Source organism: Ranitomeya variabilis, chromosome 1 (genome assembly GCF_051348905.1).
Source record: "Ranitomeya variabilis isolate aRanVar5 chromosome 1, aRanVar5.hap1, whole genome shotgun sequence".
Lineage (NCBI taxonomy): Eukaryota > Metazoa > Chordata > Amphibia > Anura > Dendrobatidae > Ranitomeya > Ranitomeya variabilis.
In genome coordinates this window covers 548,992,480-549,010,989 of record NC_135232.1, presented here as the reverse complement: position 1 = coordinate 549,010,989, position 18,510 = coordinate 548,992,480, and the positions used below count along the sequence as shown (strand labels likewise).

The following is an 18,510-nucleotide window of genomic DNA, read 5'->3' as shown; positions in this document are numbered from 1 at the left end:
GGCTACTTAAAGAAGAGCAGACCTTTTTTATATAGCATCAAAGCTATGATCAAAGAGGAGGTACAGACTACAGTATCTTCTATGATGCCGGTGAAATCCCCCGTCCTAAAAAAACCCAGGTGGGAGCAGGATATTAGCTCAGAAGAAGGAGAGGTTTCGACTAATTACTCCTATATCGGATTCTGCGGAAGCTGAATGTTCTTCAGCTTTGCTCCCAGAAGAGAGGAAGAGGTATATATTCTCTTCTGAAAACACGGACATACTCCTACAGGCTGTCAGAAACACCATGAAGGTGGAGGAAGCCACAGAGCCTCTGACTGTTCCTGATGAAATGTTTGGCGGGCTTAGAGCTTGCAGGAACAGGGTGTTTCCAGTAAATCACCATATAACAGAAATTATTCATAGTCCCAAGAGGTTTTAAACACGGACTCCCTTTTGATCCAGATGAAACCAAAGTATGGGAATCTGTGCCTATGGTAGATATCCCAGTGGCTAAGGTCTCAAAAAAGACTGCCATACCCTTTGAAGATTTGTCTGCTCTCAAAGACCCTATGGACAAAAGATCAGAAGATTTCCTCAAGAAGGCCTGGGAGGCATCATCAGCCATCATGAAAGCTAACATTGCGGCAACCTCAGTGGCCAGATCAATGTCCTTATGGGTAGAAAAACTAGAAGACCAGATTAACAATAAGACTTCTAAAGAAGAGATCCTAAAATCATTACCATTGTTGAAGATGGCGATGGATTTTATGGCCGACGCCTCGGCAGAATCAGTTCGTTTTGTAGCAAGAAAAAAAGCTTTATCCAACGTGACAAGACGGGCTCTTTGGCTTAGGTCATGGTCTGGGGATACACAATCGAAGAACAAACTCTGTTCAATACCCTTCTCTGGCCTTCATGTATTCGGTCCAGTATTAGACGAGCTGCTTGAAAAAGCAGCAGACAAAAAGAAGGGCTTTCCTAAAGAGAAACAAAAAAACACGCCGCCCTTTCGTAGGACACGTTCCCATCCCAGTCAGGACTATAGAGGGAAGGGGAAAGGTGGAAGGTGGAGCTACCCGAAAGGTGGTAGAGGTACCTTCCAGGATCAGAAATCAAGATCCAACAAACAATGACGCCAGAGCAGTGGGTGGAAGACTCCAATACTATTTTCTCCAGTCACCTTCCACGACAGCAGTATCGGAGGATGTCTCCCCGTCCTAATAGGGGACAGGAAACAGAGGTTAAATACCCCTCCCCTTCCTGCAACCGCCAGTGTTTTTCCTGTCCCCTATGGGGCATGAAGAGGTTTCTCTGATAGTGCTGCCGTGGCCGGCGATCGGGAGCACTGTTACCTTTCTAGCTGGGCAGTCAAGGTCGGGGGCTCCGCTCTCCTCCTCCTTCAGACTGCTCCCATCTCCGTGACCACCACGCGACTTGGGACCTTCACCCGCCCTACCCGCACCTCTTTCGGGAGGCAAAGCAGGGCAGTGCGGTGCTCCGGGGTCCTCCTGCAGCTCACTGGCATCCTCCTTCCTCCACGCTGCTGCTGGTGCTGGCGCGTGCGCGCACCGGAAGTGACGTGCACCTGAACTTCCGGTTTTTCCCCGGCGCCATACACCGCAGCTCCCGTGCGCGCCGATCAGCGTCCTGACCCAGGACATCCAGCGGCAACATGGACGGGCGTCTCTGACCCCCCCCCCCCCAAACGGACCCTAACGAGGAGGAGGAGCACCACCAATCTCGCTGGGAGCCTAGGTATTCTATTTATTCCTGGCTAGGGAAGCCTCCAGGTAAGACCTCCTGTCTGTGACCCTCTGTAGTCAGGACCTCTGACCATATGGACGGCGACAAACCCCTTCACTCTGCTTCTGCAGAGCCCAGCGCTCACCCTCCTGCTGTAAGTAGTGGGATGATGTCCCTTGCTGTCCATTTTTACATTTAAGCGACTTGGTCCGACTTTCTCTCTCTTTTTAGGGAGACAAGGTCTCTGCCCCTAGGAAGGATAAGGTGCCCAGCCGCAAGTGTGCTGCTTGTTCGTCTAAGCTTCCCTCCGCATATAAAAAGAAGCTCTGCCAGCCATGCACAGATGATGTTCTGTGTACTGAACAGCCCTCACTTATGGACAGCATCAGAACTCTCATCAGGCAGGAGGTTCAGTCCTCCATGGCGGCCTTTTCCCAGCCTCCGACACCGCAGCCTCCCCCTCCTAAGAAAAGGAAGACAGCCCCGGTAGTCTGACTCTGACTCGGGAGAATTACATACTTCAGATTCAGAGGACATTTGGGAGAATGAGAGTTCTGCCTCTACTTCTGCTCCCAAATCATACAATAAAAAATATCTCTCTTCCTCCGAGGATTTGGAGGAATTAGTGTCTATGGTGAGGGGCACCATGGGGGTGGAAGAGGAGGTGGAGGGCCATTCTGTACAGGATGACATGTTTGGGGTTTTAAAACCTAAGTCTGCGAAGGGATTCCCCATACACGAAAATATCGAAAGCCTTATCCTCCACGAGTGGGGCCTTCCGGAGAAAGGGTTAAACGTCCCATCAGAGTTCAAGAACCGTTTTCCCCTTGAGGGAAACTGTTCTCTTTTTGAAATGCCCAAGGTTGATGTTCAAGTGTCAAGGGTGACCAAAAAAACGGCCCTACCCTTTGAAGATTCCTCCCAGCTGAAAGATCCTATGGATCGCAAGACTGAGAGCTTATTGAGGAAATCTTGGGACACTTCAACTAATTTACTGAGCTCTAACGTGGCCTCAACATGTGTAGCCAGATCCTTGTTCCTCTGGCTGCGTACATTGGAGAATCACCTGGTACAAGGTACACCTAGAGAAGAGATTCTTAATTCTCTCCCTCTGCTCCAGAAGGCAACTGGATTCCTCGCGGACGCCTCCGCCGAATCAGTACGAGTTGCCGCTAAATCAGCTTTTCTCACTAATTCAGCTAGAAGGGCTTTGTGGCTTAAATCCTGGGGAGGCGATATTACCTCAAAGTCTAAACTTTGCGGTATTGCTTTCCAGGGTCACTATGTATTTGGGCCAGTTCTGGACGAAATCTTGGACAAAGCTTCAGATAAGAAGAAAGTCCTTCCGGAACAAAGGAACCCTAGAAAGCGTTTTTTTCGTTCCCCCCGTGACCAAACCCCCCAGCAAAATTACAGGGGTAAGGGCAAATCGGGACGGTGGAGTTACCCCAAGGGAGGAAAAGCCAGAAATATCCTGGTCCCCCAGCCTCAACAGACCTCTGAGAAGCAATGACTGCTCTCCGGTCGGAGGTAATCTCTCGGGATGGATTCCTCTCCCAGTGGCAGATGATCACCACAAATCCGTGGGTCCTGCATACCATACGGGAGGGCCTAAGATTGGAGTTCGAGAGCCCTCCTCCTCACCGTCTGACTATCACTTCTCTCTAATCTCCAGGACTTCGGGAATCTCTGATGCCGGATATCTTAAACCTGCTTCAAGCGGAGGTGATTTCCCATGTACCACATCGGGAAATAAGAGAAGGTCACTACTCCCACCTCTTTTTGGTGAAAAAACCCTCCGGGAAACACCGTATCATTATAAACCTGAAACCTCTAAATCGGGTAATAAAATACCGAAGATTCAAAATGGAATCGATCAGATCAGCAATCCCGCTGATCGGTCAAGACTGGGTGATGGCAACGCTGGACCTGAGGGACGCATACTACCATGTGCCCATACACCCAGACCACAGGAAGTTCCTCAGGTTCGCGATTTCCCAAAACAAACGGATCAGCCATTACCAATTCAATGTTCTTCCGTTCGGAGTCTCGTCTGCTCCACGAGTCTTCACCAAGATCATGTCAGAAGCGGTAATCTTTATTCGTCAACAGGGGGTCTGTATCATTCCATACCTGGACGATTTTCTTATCGCCCCATCCGCTTCACGTCTCAATCAGGATGTGGCAAGGGTTCTCGACATCCTAGGATCGCTCGGGTGGATCCCGAATCTGGCAAAATCAGAGCTCCAGCCTTCTCCACGGAAGAAATTCCTAGGAATCCTTCTAGACTCGGAGAAGAGAATGTCCTTTCTACCCAAGGACCCTCACACCGATCTTGTCCACAGGATCTCCAGGTTCAGAAATCAAAAAACCCCGACTCTGAGACTCTATGTCAATCCTGGGTTCATTGACATCATGCATACAAGCAGTCTCCTGGGCCCAAGCCTATACGAGAATACTCCAATCACACATCCTGACGTACTCAAGAGGACACCAGATGGCCTTAACCAGGAAGATTCCCCTTCCCTCTCGTGTGAGATCCTCCCTATCATGGTGGCTGAACTACCAAAATCTACATAGGGGATTCAGCTGGGATCAAACTCCTCTCAGAGTACTCACAACGGACGCAAGTCAGAGAGGTTGGGGCGCCGTGATAGAAGGCTCCCACTTTCAGGGGTTGTGGGCCCCAGATGTAAGACACAGTTCCTCAAATCTGAGGGAATTGAAAGCAGTGGAAGAGGCGCTAAGAGCCACATCTGTCATCATCCAAGGTCACCATGTACGGGTGATGTCCGACAATATGCCCACTGTGGCCTATCTCCGACACCAAGGGGGCACAGGACACTCGAGCCTGAAGGTAACTGCTGGAAGAATTTTTTCCTGGGCGGAAAATCACCTTCTGTCAATCTCTGCAGTACATATAAGGGGATTAGACAATTCCCAGGCGGATTATCTCAGCAGGAGGGACTTCCATCGAGGGGAGTGGTCCCTAAACCAGGATGTATTCCTAACCCTAGTCCAGAAGTGGGGAACTCCCGATGTGGACCGGTTTGCCAACAATCGGAACACAAAATCAAACACCTTCTTCTCCCTGACCCCCTCAAACGAGGCACAGGGACTGGACGCTTTCTCCCACCCCTGGGAGTTTACCCTGGCATATGCCTTTCCGCCAATACCATTGCTACCCAGAACATTGCAGAAGATCCGGATGGATCAAGTTACAACGATTCTGGTAGCCCCATTGTGGCCAGGAAGAAGCTGGTTCAGCGCATTGACAAGCATGTGTCTAGAAGGCCCGATTCTGCTTCCACATGGACGCGACCTTCTTCAACAGGGTCCCCTGACCCATCCAGACCTACACAAACTAAAGCTGACAGCCTGGTTACTGAAGCAGAGATCCTGAAAGCCAGAGGACTCTCGCAGGAAGTAATCGAAACCCTACAGAAGAGTAGGAAGCCAATAACTAATGCCATTTATGGCAAAATATGGAAAAAATTCTCATCATGGTGTTCCCCAAGCAGACCGGATCCTTTCAACCCAAATATTGCACAGATTCATCAATTTCTCCAGAAGGGCTTAGAACTGGGGCTTTCACCTAGTACCCTAAAGGTTCAGGTGTCAGCTCTTGGGTCTTTCTTTGACCAGGATCTAGCAAACCACCGATGGGTTAAACGATTCATATCATCGGCAACCAGAATCCGTCCGAGACTCCAGGTCCATACCCCCCCTTGGGACTTAAACCTGGTATTAAAAGGTCTGACTGGGGACCCCTTTGAACTCCTTTCAGTCTCCAGCTTAAAGATCTTGACCCTGAAAACTGTCTTCCTGGTAGCTATCACTACTGCCAGGCGTATAGGGGAGTTACAGGCCTTATCACTCCAGGAACCATTTCCTGACCATAACTACGGATAGTATAATCCTCAAATTAGACCCTTCCTTTACACCTAAGGTAGCTTCAGACTTTCACAGAAATCAGGACATCATATTACCCTCTTTCTGTCCAAATCCCTCTAATCCAAAAGAGGTCTTTCACACCCTGGACGTCCGCAGGGTGGTCCTGTTCTACCTCCAGCAAACGGAAGGTTGGAGGTTGGATCAAAACCTGTTCATTCAGTGGTCAGGACGAAATAAGGGCAAGAAAGCTGCCAAAAGCACAATCGCTAATTGGATTAAGCAGGCCATTAGCCTGGCATACTCTTCTCAGAAGCTTACACCTCCAGCTTCACTGAAAGCCCACTCCACCCGCTCAGTCTCGACTTCCTGGGCAGAGAGGGGAAGCGCATCAGCAGAGCAGATATGCAGAGCCGCCACCTGGTTGTCAATCCATACATTCACCAGGCACTATAGGCACAACTTCAACAGGGATCTATCGTTTGGCAGACGCGTTCTGCAAGCGGTTGTCCCTCCCTAAAGAAATTAGCGGTTGGTATCCCTCCGATACTGCTGTCGTGGAAGCTGACTGGAGAAAATAGAATTAGTTCTTACCGGTAATTCGGTTTCTAGGAACCTTCCACGACCGCACTAATTTCCCTCCCTATCTTATTTATTTAATGATTCCTGCACTTAAGTGGTAACTATACATGCTACTGTGTCCAGAAAAAAACACTGGTGGTGCAGGAAGGGGAGGGGTATTTAACCTCTTTGTTTCCTGTCCCCTATTAGGGCGGGGAGACATCCTCCGATACTGCTGTCGTGGAAGGTTCCTAGAAACCGGATTACCGGTAAGAACTAATTCTATTTTCAGGGCTGGCAAGAGATCACTCAGAATTCGTGGATCTTAAGTACAATAAAACAGGAGTACAGAATAGAATTCAGCCAGTGATTTTGTCTAACTCAGACCCAGTCTCCGACAGTTCACCAGAGACTTCTAAAGGATATACAGGACCTTCTCCAGTCAGAAGCCATTATCCCGGTACCCCACTCTCAAAGATTCAGGGGACACTATTCAAGCCTGTTCTCTATAAAGAAACCAGGCGGAGAATATCGTACGATCATAAACCTGAAACCACTAAACCAGTGGGTAAAATACAAACAGTTCAAGGTGGAGTCCCTCAAATCTGTAGTACCTCTAATCAGGGAAAACTCAGTAATGAGCACACTAGACCTAAAAAGTGCTTACTACCAGGTCCCCATCTACGCCTCCCATCAACAATATCTCAGATTTGCTTTAAAAAACCGAGATCGCATAGAACACTTCCAGTTCAGGTATCTACTTTTCGGGCTCTCGTCCGCTCCCAAGATCGTCACCAAACTTATAGCAGAAGTGATGGCCTTTCTGAGAGAAAAAGAAATACTCATCGTTCCTTATCTGGATGACATTCTGCTTATAGCAGACCCCTCAACAAATGGAAGATCATTTAACGACAACCGTGTAAATCCTAAAGCGTAGGATGGCTAATAAATCTAAAAAAAATCAAATTTCAAACCAGAAACCAGGAAGTTGTTTCTTGGAGTGATTCTAGACTCAACTCTGGAACATTCGTATCTCCCACAACACAAACAGGAATCCATCAAAAAAGATATTCAGATTTTACAGAGAAAAAAAACACACCTCCATAAGAAAAGCCATGCGGGTGCAGGGGTTAATGACATTGTGCATTCCCAGCGTTCAATGGGAGTCAATATCATTCAAGACCTGCAGCAGGAAGTTCTTTCTCTATGGGACGGCAAAGACACATCTCTGGACAACAGGGTGCACCTATCCACGGAGACCAAAAGTTCACTGTCATGGTGGACCAAGACGGCAAGCCTTGAGAAAGGAAGACCCTGGAGAACATCTCCATGCGTGAACATCACTATGGATGCAAGCCTCAGGGGCTGGGGAGCACATATGAAGGAAAACTACTCCCAAGGAATCTGGCCCGTGTCAATACGCAACAGGTCTTCCAACTACAGAGAGCTCAGAGCAGTTTGGGAAGCCTTAAAAAGATATCAAGAGGAGCTAAAAGACCAACACGTCTGTATCTTCTCAGACAATTCGACAATAGTAGCCTTCCTACTACATCAGGGAGGTCCAAAACATCATCATTTACAGGATCTCTCAAACACCATATTCTCCTGGGCAGAACTCACAGTAAAATCAATAACAGCAGTTCACCCGAAAGGTACCGATAATCAGGTAGCCGACTTCCTGAGCAGACAAAAGCTATGTCCCACAAAGTGGTCCTTAAATCACGACATCTTCGTTCAGTTAACCCAACACTGGGGTATCCCGGAAGTAGATCTATTTGCTTCAAGGAAGAATACAAAGACAAGAAGATTCTTCTCCCTAAATCCAGGAGACAGGCAGTCAGGAATAGACGCCTTAGCCCAAAATTGGAATATGAATCTGGCTTATGCTTTTCCTCCATTGGCGCTAATACCGAGGGTCTTAAGGAAGATTCAGGAGAGTCAGACAACTAATCTTAATTGTGCCATACTGGCCCAAGAGGAGCTGGTTTCCTCTACTAAAATGGATGTCCTTGGAAGAGCCAGTCCATCTACCAGCAAAACCGGATCTTTTAGTTCAGGGTCCTCTAGTTCATCAAAACCCGGGCCTGCTACAGTTAACGGCTTGGATCCTGAAAAAGAGATCTTGAGGTAAAAAAAGGTCTTTCGGATCCAGTCATTTCTACCATCCAGAACAGTAGGAAGCCGGTGACTTCTGCAATATACAGGAAAATATGGACAAAGTTCTGTTCACAAAGTACAACTCCTGTATCTGTCTCTCAGGGCCCAGATATTCCTAGAATCCTAGACTTTCTCCAATCAGGCTTCGAAAACGGGTTAAAACCTAGTACTTTAAAAGTACAAATTTCAGCTCTCAGTTCCCTTCTATGACTTCCAGCTAGCCGCTCATCCCTGGGCGATGAGATGTATCAAAGCCACCCAACGGCTTAGGCCCACAATTCGCAGTACAGTACCTCCCTGGGATCTCAACCTGGTTTTGAACGAACTTTGTAAAGAACCATACGAACCACTAAATCAGGCAGACTTAAGAGCAGTAACCCTTAAAACGCCCTCTTTTTAGTGGCAATAACATCAGTAAGACGTATTGGCAAAATTCAATCCTTCTCCATAAAGGACCCATACTTGAAAATACAAGATGACTGCATCATCCTAAAACTGGATCCCGCCTTTCTTCCTAAGGTGGTTTCCGACTTCCATAGGAGTCAAGAGATTGTTCTACCTACCTATAGGAGTCAAGAGATTGTTCTACCTACCTTTTGCCAAAATTAGAGTAATGACAAGGAGCGTTCCCTTCACGCTTTAGATGTTAAAAGAACGATTCTCCACTATTTCGAAATAACAAACAGTTGGAGAGTGGACTCTAACCTCTTCATCCAGATGGCCGGAAGAAACAGAGGGAAGAAGGCGTCCAAAGCTACACTAGCTAGATGTATTCGGTCAACTATCACTGCAGCTTATGTCTCAGTGGGGAGACCCCAACCGGAAAGCCTCAAAGCGCACTCGTTGAGAGCAATCTCGGCTTCATGGGCAGAAAGCGCCGGGTCTTCTATGGACCAGATCTGCAGAGCTGCAACCTGGTCTAGATCAAATACCTTCTGTAGGCATTATAAGTTGGATGTTATGGCAAACTAACAAACTACATTTGGGAGGAAAGTCCTCCAAGCTGTAATCCCGCCCTAAAATAGGAGTTATTTGGTATTTCTCCTGGTGGTGCTGTCAGGAGGGACTTCCTGGAAAGTAGGAATTGGTCCTACTGGTAATGGTGTTTCCAGGAGTCCATCATGACCGTACCCCTTATATACCCTCCCTTGAGTTTCCTGTCTGATATGTGATGTAAACATGTGTAGAAAGTAAGTTCAATAAAATAGAGTTGCACCCATCCTGGTGTGGTACTTGGGAAAATCACTGAAAGGTGGGGAGGGGCTATTTAAGCTCTTCTGTGTTCCTGTCCCTATTAAGGATACGAAGGACAACCTCCTGGTGGTGCTGTCATGATGGACTCCTGGAAACACTATTACCAGTAGGACTAATTCCAACTTTCTTACCTTTCAGGTTACATCGGGGGCTTATCAAGTCCCTGATGCCGGTGGCCTTAGCTCATATATGATTTTTGGGGTGACAGATTCCCTTTAATGAAACCAACAAATGTAATGTGAAGCAGAAGTCCAGCATGGGTGATAGCCATAAAAATAACTTTTATTCCATTTTCATTAAAAGCACACAAGTCCAAAATCCATCTTTATATCCAGAGACTACAAAAACGGGTGATTCATACCAGTGACAGTCAAAATGATTTTAAATGCACTTTAAGCCTGTGACTGTCACTGGTATGAATCACCTGTTTTTGTGTCTCTGGATATAAAGATGGATTTTGGACTTGTGTGCTTTTAATGAAAATGGAATAAAAGTTATTTTTTTATGGATATCGCCCACACTGGACTTCTGCTTCACCTTTATACTACTTGCAGCACTGCATGATCTGCGCAGTGGGACTAGAGAGCAGGTGAGCTGATCTTTGCCTTTTAACAAATGTAATGCTCCAGATTCTCACCTAGCTCAAAGGAAGGTCAGGTTTATAGGTTTTCTAATCAGCCAAATTGTTTTCAGCTGTGCTAACATACTTGCACAAGGGTTTTCAAGGGTATTTTATCCATCCATTAGCCTTCTTACACAGTTAGCAAACACAAAGTACCATAAGAACACTGGAGTAATGATTGTTGGAAATGGGCCTCTATACACCTATGAAGATATTGCATTACAAACCAGACGTTTGCAGCTAGAATAGTCATTTACCACATTAACAAAGTATAGAGTGTATTTCTGAATCATTTAGGCTGTGTGCACACGTTCCGGATTTTTCACGTTTGTGTCGCGTTTTTTCGCTATAAAAACGCGATAAAACTGCAAAAAAAAAAAAAACCGCTCACATTAAGCATCCTATTAAAAGAATGCAATCCACATTTTGTATGCACATGCTGCGTTTTTTTCCTGAGTGGAAACGCATTCCAGAAAAAAAACGCAGCATGTTCATTAATTTGTGGAATCGCGGGGATTCCACACACATAGGAATGCATTGGTCCGCTTACTTCCCGCATGGGGCTATGCCCACTATGCGGGAAGTAAGCGGATCATGTGCGGATGGTACCCAGGGTGGAGGAGAGGGGACTCTCCTCCATGGACTGGAAACCATATCACTGTTAAAAAAATAAATAAATAAATTAAAAAAAAATAAATCGTGATCTACTCACCTTCTTATGGCCCCCAGAGTCCTCCAACTTCTCAGCGGTGCAGGCGGTGGCTTCCGTTCCCAGGGATGCTGTGTGCGAAGGACCTGGGATGACGTAGCGATCACGTGACGGTGACATCATCCCAGGTCCTTCGCACACAGCATCCCTGGGAACGGAAGCCGCCGCGTGCACCGCTGAGGAGATCGGGGGCCATCGGAAGGTGAGAATAACCTTTTTTTTTTTTTTTTTTTGTCAATCAGTTTTCCAAGCGATGCTACAGTTCGCTTGGAAAACGCTAGCATTCTGCAAGCTAATTACGCTTGCAAAATGCTAGTGTTTAGCGGGAATATGCATGCCAATTCCGCATGCGATATACCCGTGGCAGGAATTGCGGAATTGCCGCAGAAATTTCCACGGCAATTCTGCAGCGTGTGCACATAGCCTTAATGTTAGCTTAATTGGAGAAAACTGTGCTTTCTCAGTCCCCCATGACAGCACCACGGAGAGAGGGGATCCGCCCTTCAGGTACAGGAAACCTACAGGATAAAAAGGGCGGTACCTCTCCCCCGCATCAGTTGGTTTCCTGTCCCTGACTGGGAACCTATTCGGTTTTGTTACCTGTAAGATGCCATCCGAAGATCAGCGAGGGATTTCGAAGCCGGCCAGTCCGGGTTCTGGCAGCAGGGAGGCCCTTGCCACGCTGGTATGGTATCCGAAGCCGCCACTGCTGGGACTGATGGGTCTGCAGGGTGAACGGGGGGGTCGAAAAGCGTGTCCGCTGCTCCGGATAGGAGAGAGGGGCTTCTGAGTCCTGGCCAGCGCACACGAGGAGCAGGGTATACCCTGGGTGGACTCGCCGGAACTAGTGAGAACTTTTGGTTTCGGGGTGGGCGCATGCGCAGTGTGTGCCCGGGGTGCACCAAGATGGCCGCCGCTCCAAATCTAAAAGCGGCACTTCCGGGACCCTGGTCAGCGCACGCATGCGCAGTAAGGAGAAAAAAAAAAGAGGAAAATTCTTCCCCAGCAACGCAGCGACGGGGGAGGGGCTGGTAATAGGCGCCAAGCTTTAAAAAGCGGTGAGTTGTGGAGCTCCCTGCTGCATGCCGTCCCAGGTGATACCATGGAGGACTACAAACCAGAAGCTCCAGCCGCAGCAGCGCGACCATCAGCGACAGAAATCGGATGTGCAGAGGAAACGATCCTCTGCTGACAACCAAAGTACTCAGTCCAGCAGTCATTTCCACACAACGTAGCAAGAACTCCAGTGTGGTGAACCAGTTACCATCTCCAGAACTCACATTGCAGGATACTACCCCTTCTCCGGAACCGGTGTACCTGCAGCTGCGTCAGAGTGGTGAGTGAGCTTCGTGAAAGTTCACTGTTATAACTGGGGTCTCCTCTCTTCTGTTTATTTTAAGGAAAGACAAAACACAGGTCCTGCCCCTTGTGCGAAAAATCCCTACCACAGTCCTGGGATAAGAAGCTTTGCGACTCCGGTATAGGATGGATTCTCTACGAGGAAACCCCAAACTTTGCCTCTGAACTAAGATCTGTAATCAAGTCGGAAGTCGAGACTGTGTTTTAAGTCCCTTAAAGAAGGGGAGAAAGTCAAGAGGAAGGAAGCTATAGTTTATTCCCACACCGATTCCTCTAGTTCCGAGGGTAGGGATTCAGAGATACTGGACGCTTCCCTCTCTTCCTCGGATGATGAAAGCAGGAGCCGTCACTGTTTTCCCCTAGATGAAGTAGATGCACTGGTGAAAGCAGTAAGACCTACTATGGGAGTACTGGATCCTCACCCTCACAAGACGGTCCAGGATATAATGTTTGGGGGGTTAGGCCAAAAACTGCAGAAAGTTTTCCCCCTTAACGAGAATATCCAAGCCCTAATCAAAAAAGATTGGGAGAAACCAGATAGAATAAACTCGTCGGTACCCTCCCTTAAGAGGAAATATCCCTTTGAGGAGGAGGAAGCTTCCACTTCATGGGATAAGGCCACTAAACTTGACGTTGCGGTGGCTAAGGCCTCAAAAAATGTTTCACTCCCCATTGAGGACTTGGGAACTCTGAAGGATCCCCTTGACAAAAGAGCTGACACCTTCCTTAATGGGGCTTGGGAATCGGCAGGGGGACGTTTGAGACCAGTCATAGCAGCCACATGTACTTCTAGATCCCTAATGGTATGGGTGGATAACTTAGAAAAGCAACTGCAGGATGGGGTACCTAGGAGTAAGGTGTTGGAATCCATCCATATGATAAGAGGCGCGGCAGCTTTTTTGGCGGATTCATCGGCTGACTCAGTCAAACTCACATCTAAATCTGCAGCCCTTTCGAATGCAGCCCGTAGAACACTATGGCTCAAGAGTTGGCCGGGTGACTTGCAAACTAAATTGAAACTCTGCTCAATACCATGCGAAAGTAAATTTCTATTTGGGAAGACCCTGGATGTTATCTTGAAAAAAGCGGGGGATAAGAAAAAAGATTTCCCTAATTTGGCCCCTCCATTAATAAAGATGGTCCTTTCGGAGTAGAACATTTTTTTTGGAGAAGACCCCCGAGGGAGCAGAACAGATGGGACGATGGGAAGAGAAGAGACAGGGGTTTTCTTTTTGGTAATTCCTCAAGAGATAAAAAGACCCCTAAGTGACAGCTCCTCCAGGGTTGGAGGAAGGCTATCTCAGTTCCTCCCGGCCTGGGAAAAAATATCAACCAGTCCCTGGATACTAAACCTAATTAAGTTGGGGCTTCGGATAGACTTTACTTTCCTGCCTCCCCCAAACTATGTGGTAACTTCCCTGAGGTCCTCCCCCTCCACCCCCCCCCACCCCCCCCCCCCCGCCAACAACAAGAAGCCCTAGATCACGAAATAATGAAACTTATAGACAAAGCTGTCATCCAGGAAGTCCTTCCTCAGGAAAGAGGGAAGGGATTTTACTCCCCATTATTTCTAGTTCCAAAGCCAGATGGGTCCTTCCGAACATTAATAAACTTACGGAAGTTAAACAGTTATGTACAGAATCAGAAATTCGAGACGGAATCAATAAAATCAGCCATCAAAATTCTGTTTCCGAACTGTTTCATGGTCGTATTGGATCTCAGCGACCCGTATTATCACGTCCCCATTCACAAAGACTCACAAAAATTCCTCAGACTAGCTGTGTCTATGAAAGGAGAAATAAGGGAATTCCAATACAGAGCCCTTCCTTTCGGCATATCAGTCGCACCCCGCATATTTATTAAATTAATAACGGAAATGATGGCTCATCTAAGAGAGCAGGACATCTTGATAATTCCATACTTGGACGATTTTTTGATTGTGAGCAACTCTGCCCAGCACTGCAGACAACAGTGCGACAGAGTAATGAATACCCTAATAAATCTAGGCTGGCTTCTAAACCTGCATCTAGTATCAAAGGCATTCTTAAACCCCTCCATGACATTAAGAGGGGCGATGTCACTACTGGGTTCCCTTTCTGCCTGTCTACCAGCAGTTCAGTGGGCACAACTACAAACGAGATCTCCAGTGGGACATTTTAAGAAACCAGGTTACACTAAGGGGTCGCTTAGAGGGTCACATGACTCTAGATTCAGCCACTACTCATTCCCTAGTTTGGTGAATGAATACCAACAACCTGTCAAAAGGAATCCCATGGGTAATAGAGATATCTCAGATAGTTATCACAGACGCAAGCCCCACGGGGTGGGGAGCTCACCTGGGCAACAAGGTCACTCAAGGGGTATGGACAAGTCAGGAATATGAGGCATCCTCAAATCAAAAAGAACTTTGGGCAGTGGGCCATGTCTTATCAGCTTTCCTACACACTCTACAAGGGCATCATGTTCGAGTATTCTCGGACAATCGGGTAGTGGTAGCCTACCTAAACCACCAGAGGGGAACTAGATCCCGAACCCTAATGGACACCACTTCCAAAATCTTCAATTTGGTAGAAGCCAATCTTCTATCACTTTCCATGCTGCATATTCGGGGAGTAGAGAATCAGAAGGCAGACTTCCTGAGCCTTACTCAATTGAGACAGGGCAAATGGATATTAAATCAGTCCATTTTCAATCAGATTGTAGAGTTTTGGGGGACTCCAGTAATAGACCTGTTTGCTAATATCGACAACAGGAAAGTGGAAGCCTTTTGTTCTCTAGATCCAAGGGGGAACCCTCAGGCCTTAGACGCTTTCATGATCCCTTGGACACAGAATCTTGCATATGCCTTTCCCCCAACCATCCTCATCCCAGGAGTTCTGCGGAAGGTCAGGGAGGACAGATCAAGGCTAATTTTGATAGCTCCCTTCTAGCTCAAAAGAACTTGGTTCTCCTGGCTGAGGATGCTATCGGTCAGCGATCCTTGGGTTCTTCCGGATCTCCCAGACCTTCTGTCTCAGGGACCAGTGCTCCACCCTCAGTCAGAGAATCTCCACCTAACAGCGTGGATTTTGAAAGAACGCTTCTGAAGGGAAGAGGTTTTTCGGATAAATTAGTCTCTACACTAATGAAAATTAGAAAGACCGTCACCACTAAAATCTATGGCAAGACCTCGAAAAAAATCCTTTCTACCTCTGGGGTAAGAGTACAGGATGGGGTCCCAATTATTGAGATCTTGGAGTTTCTACAGAAGGGACTAGAACTGGACCGGTCAGTAAGTACCTTAAGGGTATGTGCACACGTTGCGGATTTCTTGCAGAAAATTCCTGAAGAAAACCTGAAATTTTCTGCAAGAAATCCGCATTTTTTTTTTTGCGTTTTTTTTCCGTTTTTTTCGCGTTTTTTTAGCATTCTGCAAGCGTAATTAGCTTGCAGAATGCTAAAGTTTTCCAAGCGATCTGTAGCATCGCTTGGAAAACTGACTGACAGGTTGGTCACACTTGTCAAACATAGCGTTTGACAAGTGTGACCAACTTTTTACTATAGATGCAGCTTATGCAGCATCTATAGTAAAAGATAGAATGTTAAAAATAATAAAAAAAATAAAAAAATGCTTATACTCACCCAGACATCTCCTCAGCGGCGTCCGTTCCTCTTTCTCTAGCTGGCGTGTGCGCACAGGACCTTCCGTGACGTCACGGTCCGGTCACGTGAGCGGTCACATGACCGCTCACGACCAATCACAGGACAGTGACGTCATTCGGCGAGGTCCTTCAGCGCACACCAGCTACAGGAACCAGCCAGCGTGCAGCACAGAGGCGGGAACACAGCGCCGGACATCGAGGGTGAGTATAGGACTGTTTTTTATTTTATTTCTTATTTTTTTACCAATTATATGGTGCCCAGTGCGTGGAGGAGAGTTTCCTCTCCTCCACCCTGGGTACCAACCGCACATAATCTGCTTACTTCCCGCATCGTGGGCACAGCCCCGTGCGGGAAGTAAGCAGATCAATGGACCCCTAGGTGTGCGGAATCCCCGCAATTCCGCATTTTTAATGAACATGTTGCTTTTTTTTCCGCTATGCGATTTTTTCGCGGAAAAAATCGCAACATTTGCACAAAAAATGCGGAATACCTTGTAAATAATAGGAGGCATATGTTAGCGTTTTTTTCGCGTTTTTATCACGTTTTTATAGCGAAAAAAACGCGAAAAAAACGCTAACAATCCTGAACGTGTGCACATGGCCTAAAGGTACAGATAGCTCTTGGAGCATTGTACAATGAAAATATAGCTGGCAACCCTTGGGTAACATGATTTATTAGAGCCACTGCCAGGTCTAAACCATTAGCTATTCAAAGGCTACCACCTTGGGACCTAAACCTAGTCTTATCAGCTCTAACAGATCCCCCATTCGAGCCTATAGAGTCAATACCTCTTAAAACTATATCGCTTAAAACTGCTCTTCTGATAGCCCTAACGTCAGCCGGAGAATAAAGTGATCTCCAAGCCCTGTCTGCGAGTCCTCCCTTCACAAAAATTCTGGACGATAGTTATCCTCAAACCTGGCCCTGCCTATCTTCCAAAGGTAGCATCCAGATTCCATAGGTCCCAAGAGAAAATCCTTCCTTCTGCTCAAACCCTAAGAATAGGGAAGAAGAAAGTTTTCACACATTAGATGTGAGAAGGTGTCTCGTTCAGTACCTAGAGTCCACCCAGAGGTATAAGAAGGAAGGGTCTCTTTGTCTGCTTTCAGGGACCTAGGAAAGGACTCAAGGCTTCCAAGAGCACTATAGCACATTGGAAAACAGATGCGATAACCTTGGCACACTCATCTATTGGAAATGTAATTCCAGAGGGGCTGAAAGCTCATTCCACAAGAGCTATGGTGACCTCCTGGGTCGAGAGGTCGGAGGTATCAATAGAACAAATCTGTAAGGCGGCCACCTGGTCATCACCTTCAACCTTTTTCCGGCACTATCGTCTAGACCTAGCCTCTTCGTCTGACTTAACCTTCGGAAGAAGGCTTCTGCAGGCTGTGGTCCCTCCCTAAGCAACAATCTCTGTAATTCTCTCCGTGGTGCTGTCATGGGGGACTGAGAAAAGCATAGTTACTTACCGATAACGGTATTTCTCAGAGCCCATGACAGCACCCGCTTATTCCCCCTCTCATCATGTATGCGGTGAGCACGTTCTATAGTATGAAGTGTGTTTTTTGTATAGACACGGAGTTCTCCTATTAAGCAATATAAGTATATTTTTGTTGTCACTAACCTGGAGGACCTTCGATGCTCTGTAAACCAACTGATGCTAGGGAGAGGTACCGCCTTTTTTATCCTGTAGGTTTCCTGCCCCTGAAGGGCGGATCCCCTCTCTCCGTGGTGCTGTCATGGGCTCTGAGAGATAAAATTATCGGTAAGTAACTAAGTATGCTTTTTCTTTCAAAAATAAGGAAATTTCTAAGTGACCCTAAACTTTGGAACGGTAGTGTATGAGTTTTACTTTTTGTATTGAAGAACTGAAATAAATTAACTTTTTGATGATATTCTAATTTTATGAGAAGCACCTGTATGTAGCCCCTAAAAAAAATGTCTGGCGCAATCCATTCCCTTCGTAAGTCCCCATGCTTAGAGACAGGACATCCCCCTGTGTGCAATCTGTAACCTGTACACTTTACATTCACTGAAAGGCCACAGAGGCTGCCACACCATGAACAAGAGGCACCACTATCCAGACACCACCATTAAGACCAAGGAGATCTCCAAACAAGTCAGGGACGAAGTTGTTAAGTACAAGTCAGGGTTGGGTTCTAAAAAATTATATATTGATCCCGATCTCTGATCCACCGGAGCACCATCAAATCCATTATCATCAAATGGAAAGAGCATGGTACTTCAACAAGCCTCCCAAGAGTCCCACCAAAACTCTCAGCCCGGGCATAAGGGCTTTAAGCTGAGAGGCAGCACAGAGGCAAAATGTAACCCTGAAGGAGCCGCAGAGTTCCCAGGCAGAGATGAAAGTATCTGTCTATACGACCACAATAAGCCGTACACTCCATAAAGGTGGCCTTTATGGAACATTGGGCAGAAAAAAGCCTTTACTTACAATTTGTGTGTAAAATGGATAGAGGAAAGTGCTGTGGTCAGATGAGACCAAAATTTAACTTAATACAATTGAGAATCTGTGGTCAGACCTGAAGATTGCTGTTCACCAGAGGAAACCTCTAATTTGAAGGAG

The 18,510-nt window shown here is 46.9% G+C and overlaps 1 protein-coding gene across 2 annotated transcripts in view; it reads left to right on the top strand.

Moving 5' to 3' along the window:
• Positions 1 to 18,510, top strand: part of CGN (cingulin) — an 82,528-nt gene that overhangs the window by 38,392 nt on the left and 25,626 nt on the right. The window lies entirely within an intron of this gene.